Below are 7,163 nucleotides of genomic sequence, written 5' to 3'. Positions count from 1 at the left end.
CCCCTTCTTCACAATGGAGCTGAAGAAACGTTGGCTGAGATTTTTTTAACCAGGCACAGTTTTATGGGGTGTTCAAAAAAATCATAGGACCACCACTGCAGGACTAAGGTAAGGATGATTTATTTGCTGTTACCCACATACACAAAGACCTAAAATTATTATGATATATTATTATTGTTTAAAGAATGCACTTGCTGTCCTGAAAGTACTGCCTCAGATGTTCCCTTCGCATGTAGCTCTGCCGAAGAGGTTGGGACACCCAAGTGATGCTTTGATTCACATTTTGAAGGTAAGGTTAATATACATATATACACACACACACACACACACACACACACACACACACACACACACACATATATAATTAGAATATCATGAAAAAGTTCATTTATTTCTGTAATTCAACCTAAAATGTGAAACTAATATGTGATATAGACTCAACATCCAAAGTGACATAATGTCAAGCCTTTATTTTTTATAATTTGGATGATTATGGCTTACAGTCCATTTTCAAAATATTCAAATTTTATGAGATTTTTAATTTGGGGTTTTTACAAGCTGAGCCATAATAATCAAAATTATAACAAATAAAGGCTATACATATCTCACTTTGCATGTAATGAGTCTATCATATATTAGTTTCACAGTTTAAGTTGAATAACAGAAGTGACTTTTTCATGATATTCTAATTATAGGACGAGCACCTGTGTATATATTAGAGTGCTGCAACCCGACCGAAGTCCGACGGGACCTGTCGGAACCCAACGGATTCGGTCGGGCTCGGACAATTATTTAGAACTTATCTAGAAATATCTTAATGCCTATCGGGCTCGGTTCGGATTCGATCACTGCTCTGTCGGACGAGGGCGATGCAGTTCCGTCTTTGTGTGTGTCACAGTTGTTAAGGAGTGTTTCTATTATCATGTACTTTGTTCAAACTTATATATTTGGGTGAAGATTTAATGAATTGTTTGTTTTAGTCAGCAGAGGACCCCAACACTTACCTTCAATCAAGACCCTTGGTCAGCCCTGTGGTGATGGTCTGTGAGACAAACTGCATCCTGGTCATTGGAACAGTTCCTCTGCTGACTTTCCCCAAAGAAGACCTCAGTGAAAGCGTGATGTATCTTCTTGGCTGTTATTACACCTTTCACCTCACATATCCCAAGTGCATTGCTACCCTCCTGTCTGTGCTACAGACAGAGGTTTTGTTAGATGCCATCCATGAGAAGGACATGACTACTTCCTACAAAAAATCTATGGCTGAATGGAGAAAGTTTCATGATTAAGACAGTTTAAACATCAGTTTTAGTTTAAGTAGTTCAGCAGCATTAAGTCCCTCCTTTTAAAATGTGGCTCCTGTTCAATGATGTTAAACTACAGTCGTGTGGGGCTATTGGTTATTGCTCTGGTTTGTGGTCTTGACATTGTGATTTTTGCACAATAAAGTGTAGAAAGATATGTCTCAAATGTTTGTTTTGTTTTTTAACTCTTATTTTAAGGTAAATTGTCTTTCATTAAATTCTGATTTTAAGCATTATTTTCTTGTAAACATTATCATATTTAAGTGAAATGTGCTTGTTTTTGGAATAGCTGTTCCTATTTCAAGTTTTATTTACGAAGCTAATTTTTCTTATTTACAATAATCAGGTCTAAATAGGCCAAAAATAAGTGAATATTTCTGATTTTAAGAAAATTGTTTTAAATATTACAGCTTGAAAAAAAGATAATATTGCTTGTTTTGAGTCTAAAACTACTAATTTCAAGATTGCTGTGGGTCATATGGGGCTAGTATTATTTTCTTATTTTTGAAAATCTTACCAAGTAAAATTTTCTTGTTCTGTTGGCAGATATTTTTGCTTATTTTAAGTGTTAATTTTCTTATTTTTTAATATTTTTTTCTTATTTTTTAAGTGGAATTTTTGCAGTGCAGACGTGTATTGGTGTTATTGATCTCCATTCTGCTGATCAGTTCAGTCACTAACTGCTGTACAGTAGATGAACGCAGCCGTCCCACCTCCAGGACGCCTTCATGGTTCACACTCTGTGTCCTCGTAGCTTTCCCCCACCTGAAGGAAACCAATCAGTAGCTTTATTAGAATCTAATTCAACAACATGTTCCATTAATCAATCAATCTGGAAACCAAACTAAACACCAAAAAGGATCAAACCGTTAACGTTTGTTAAATGTTTCCTAGGCTAAAGGAGGTTATAAAGGAAGCATTGAGCCTCTTTACCTTAGCTTAAAGAGAACTTGGACACTCTTTATCATGGCCACCACTTAAACACTTCAGAGGGTGAAGGAACAGTGGATAGGAAAGGAGATAGGAGGGAACATTAGGATACAACCAGAGAGAGTAGCAACAATTCCGTTCACTCTAATGGTTAATTTTATTTACAGCGATGGCGGCTCATGGAGTATACCATTGTAGCACATTGTAGCTACAGTAGATTAGACAGTCTGTGATGAACTTTTGAACAGTAAGACGTTTAAATAATCATATTGGATATTATTATTATTATTATTATTAACGTGTTGTTATGGTCACGCGTCGGACTGTCTTGCCGGCCCAAAGCCACTCGACAGCAGGGGGGGTACCAAATTTTTCCTGAGAAAAAAAAAATGTCCCATTAGTTGCTATGAGTACATAGGCAATTACTTTTCAAACAAGAAGTCCTGGTTTAATGTGAAGAAAAAGGATAAACCTTGCTAGGGAAAGCGCTCTTTGGGGAATAGCGGTCCACCTGATTTGATACATGCTTGGTAACCGAATACCGTTCTGAACAAATTTCTACGTTCCCTTAGAGTGAGGGTTATTAGAGGTTGCGTGCTCCGTTCAATCTTAGAGGTGCCCAATAAAAGTCCTGACAGTTGTGCGAAATTTTCCCTCGGTTTGGTACCGAGGTTGAGTTTATGTGTTTTCCTTCGGTTTGGTACCGGAGGTTGTTTTCCTTCAGTTTGGTACTGTTGTGTTTTCCTTCGGTTTGGTACCGGAGGTTGAGTTTTCCTTCAGTTTGGTACTGTTGAATTATTCTCCCAAACTCTTATTTTCAAGAGCGGTGGTTGAGCCCTGCTGATTCAGAGATTCTTTTTTACATTTCTGGAGACGGACGGCGGGTGAATTTCCCGCGGTTTGGTACCGCGGTTGAGTTTGTTGAGTTAGACACGGCTGTGCTATTCCTGCCTGATCAGCAGATGAGCAGACTGTCAGTACCGCGGGCGATAATCTAAGACTCCGCCAAGGCGGAAGTAAAAAAGGAGCGTACCTCTTAGTAATCAGACGATACCAGTAAAAAGCAATGAATTAACACTAAAAGGTTGCCAAGCATGGGGGGGCAATAAGAGCTCATTGACCCCGAGAGAGGAGGTGGACTGGCTATCGCCATTGGTGGGTTAGATGAGACCTATATTCTACTTAGACACTATGCAGCAAAACCTTGTGAAATGCATGGACGTGAAAATTGAGGCATGAACGTGTGCGGTGTATGAATGACTGAATGATGACACGTTACGTATGCCTGAGAGAACCGCGTTGTGAGTGCGAATGTGCCATGGACGTGTCATTGAGTGATTGACCGATGAATGGCTGTTTGACTACACATGTTCCTCTGTTTCACCTTCCTTTCCTCCTGGGTTTTGATGTACTAGATCTTCTCCCTGTTTTTGCCAATTATGTAGTGGGGTGTTCAGAAAACACTGCTGCTTGTTAAAAAATTATGGTTTTAGGCCTTGGGCCTTCTAAAAAGTCTACCAGGTTTTAAAGGTTTTTTTTTTTTCTGGGTGTTTAAAAACACCAAACGACGTTTTTTTTATATATGATACCACTTTCAGTGGAATGACTGGTTTTGACCTTGACTGACCTTACTGTTCATGTTCAGTGTCCATGTTTTTGTTGTTATATGTGTATACTCGTTGTGGTGTGCACTTGTCTATGTCTTCGTCTTAGTTGTCGTTATTATGTAGCTTTTTCCAAAATACAGGTCGCTGGCTGTATACTCAAAGGAGACGAATCAAATCCAACTAAAGAAAAGAGATATTTTAAATTATCCAGTTAAGTCTTAATGGTTTCCTCTCTTTCTGTTTCTGAGTGTTTCCTAACAGACAATGCCACCGCCTTCTCGACTCCGATCCTACCTCTTCGCCGCCATGCCTGGTCACTGCTCTTATGATGAAGGATGAGAATTAAAGGGAAGTATTGTCCATAACTGCAAAGGGGAAATAGATTGAAATAGACACGTGACAATATGACATATTGTGGATGTTCTAACATAATATCTATTCCAGAGACTACAGAGACTTCCAATCCAACTGCAAAAGTGGGGACAGATCTTCAAATTTCCAAAGGGAGCGTACAGTTGACCCTGGCTTTGACCTTTTAAGGCTGAGGAGGAGGAGGTCGAGGAGGTTGGAGGGCACAAAGGCAGGCGGACACAAGAGAGAGGAAAATGGAGACACATCCAAAAAGATCAGATAAGTGATTTTCCAATGATATTTATCATATGGTTTTAAGAATCCAAATGTATTCTTATGTAAAAAAGGGAAGGGAGCGGGCCAACGTCCCTCTGATTTTTGATTTATATTTTATCATAGGAAAATAATATACCCCAAAACCCTCCAACCATTTTCTTCTTGGTCCAACAGCACTTAGCGTGCAAGACCATAAAACACCTTCACTGGGTTTAGACACGTTTAAGGGAAAAATTAAGTGTTCTCAACATTGGGTTGGTGGCCCAATCTGGGTCGTCTGAGATTTAAAAAGGGTCCTCCTGAAATTCTTGATAATTGATTGAAATAAGAGATAGTTTAAAGTTAAGTAACTTCCAAGCATTTAAGGAAGCTCTCCAAACCGTGCTGGGGCTCGTCACCCCTACGAATGGGATAAATACAGAGAGCAAAAGACAATATGATTGTTCGACTCAACTTAACTTTAATTCTGTCTAACCTTAAAGGGCCAATAATCTTGCTCAACTCTAACTCAGACACAGAATAGGAGACACTTTTGCCACCAATTGACCTTCAAAATTAAGTAAATTACATCTCAAATAATAATTATGAGGGAAAATAATGAAATAAATGAACTGACAAATTCAGCTCTATAAAAGAATTAGGCTATGTAAATAGGTGTGGAGTGTTAACATTATTCAGAATAAATAAAGGATAGAATAAGATTTCTCCTTCACAAATAAGAGATAGCAAAGAAAAATGAAACAAACAATTTAAATAAATAACATTTATTTATTTGGTTAAACTTATTTAGCTTTCTCACATCTCCATGTCTCCCAATTGTATGTATTCATCTTGAGAAGACATGTAATCACACTCCACACTTCTCCGTCTGACTTGCATGTCCTTCTCCGTCCGACTTGCATGTCCTTGTAAACAGTGGTTCTCAAATTGTTGCTTCTCACCAGGTAAGTAGATGTACCACAGATAATCACTGCAACTCCAGCTGCGCTTCTTCTTACTCCAGGAAAAGAAAATCGAATTAATACTTCCTGCTTATCTTTCAGCCTCATATTTTCCCACTCACGTGCGAATGGGCTACAGAGCTAGCATGGCTAAAAGCTCACTAACCCACACCTAACCATTGTGTGATTGTGCAGCAGCACCTTTTAGGATCTGAAAAGCTCTCAGATCCTGACCTCTGACCTGTCTCTGCCTTCCTGGCCATACTAACTATTCATTTAGTTAGTTAACTAAACCTAACACCCCTAATCTTTTATTTTATTTTATTTTATTTTATTATTTTATTTTATTTTATTTTATTTTGTTTTGGGTGAGTGTTTCCCCCCCCCCCCCATTTTTTTTTTCTGTCCAGGTACCAGCTACCAGCTAAAGCCTCAGTAGTGGGATCGTGCCTGTGTTCAGGTACCAGCCAATCCCAAGAGTTCTGTTTTGGTGTTTTTCCCCCTCTTCTGTTCAGGTACCTTCCGATCCCAAGAGAGGTTGCCAGGTGTGTGGAGACTACCCTTCCTCAGACAACAACCAATCATCTACAATGCCGACCGAAATGAACGACCCACACGGCAGTGAAGGTCGCAGAGCGGGCGACATGGATCCAAGATGATTGCCGAGACCAGCTGATGCTGAGACGGAGGCTGACCGAACAATGAAGGGGGAACCGACAAGGCCACTGAGACACACACAAGAAAACGCTCTAGAACAAGGGCCTAGCTTTGTTTATAAGCCACACCAAATGCTCATAGCTAGGTTGAGGGAGGACAACCTCACACCTAGCTGCAGGAATACAGTCATAAACCCTTCTGCTACAATTGAGGAAAATACTCAAGGTTCTTCACTCATGATGCCGCCAATCAAGTGCGGTGATTCTAACCATGGCTATTGGTTACCCCAGTTACCACTGAACTCAGCCGATGAAGACGAGTGATGTCCTTGATGCAAATGATGATTTTTGCTTATCTAGATGTAATAAAGGATGATTTTTGATGATTCATGCCATTGATAATAATGATGAAGTTTTTTTTAAGGTTTATTTCCACATTTTTCTTGATATATCTGTGCCTCACAAAAGAAGAATATATCCAATGTATGACAATAACGATGCTAATGGTTAACCCTGACAGACAGCAAAGGTGGAATATAATAATTTTGTTTCTTGATTTGGTCGTTGGGGCGACCAAAAGTGGGGAATGTTATGGTCATTTTTATATTCATCATCATATCCTCAAATGTATGTTCATGTGTACAATTTGTCATGTTTTAATACATGACGACTCCATTACTCTTTACACTTTTGAACAGCTGAATCATGATTAAACAGTACAGATCGTATTATTCTCAGTGCAGCACAGTCTCTGCTCACATGCAGATATACACTGACGCACACACTTATCAAGGACAGATAAAGACTGGCACCGAACCTTCTCATAACATCTTCATCATCCTCCAACATTTCCACTATGGGCATCTGACTCCCTCCCTTTTGTCTCTCACTGTTGGGACCTTTTCTTATCTGTATAAAACCTTAAGCTTTGAAACTGTTAGAGGGCGCGGCACTTCCTTCGGACGTCCGCCTGGACGGACGCTAACTTTGTTCCATCTTGTACCTTTTTTCTTAGTTTAGAATAAACTTTTTTTATATAAAATCATCAATGCTTCTCCTGGACTCCATCATTCAACCAGAGCAATGAATCATGTCTCC

Source organism: Gouania willdenowi, unplaced genomic scaffold (genome assembly GCF_900634775.1).
Source record: "Gouania willdenowi unplaced genomic scaffold, fGouWil2.1 scaffold_129_arrow_ctg1, whole genome shotgun sequence".
Classification (NCBI taxonomy): Eukaryota; Metazoa; Chordata; class Actinopteri; order Blenniiformes; family Gobiesocidae; genus Gouania; species Gouania willdenowi.
This window is presented reverse-complemented; position numbering follows the sequence as displayed.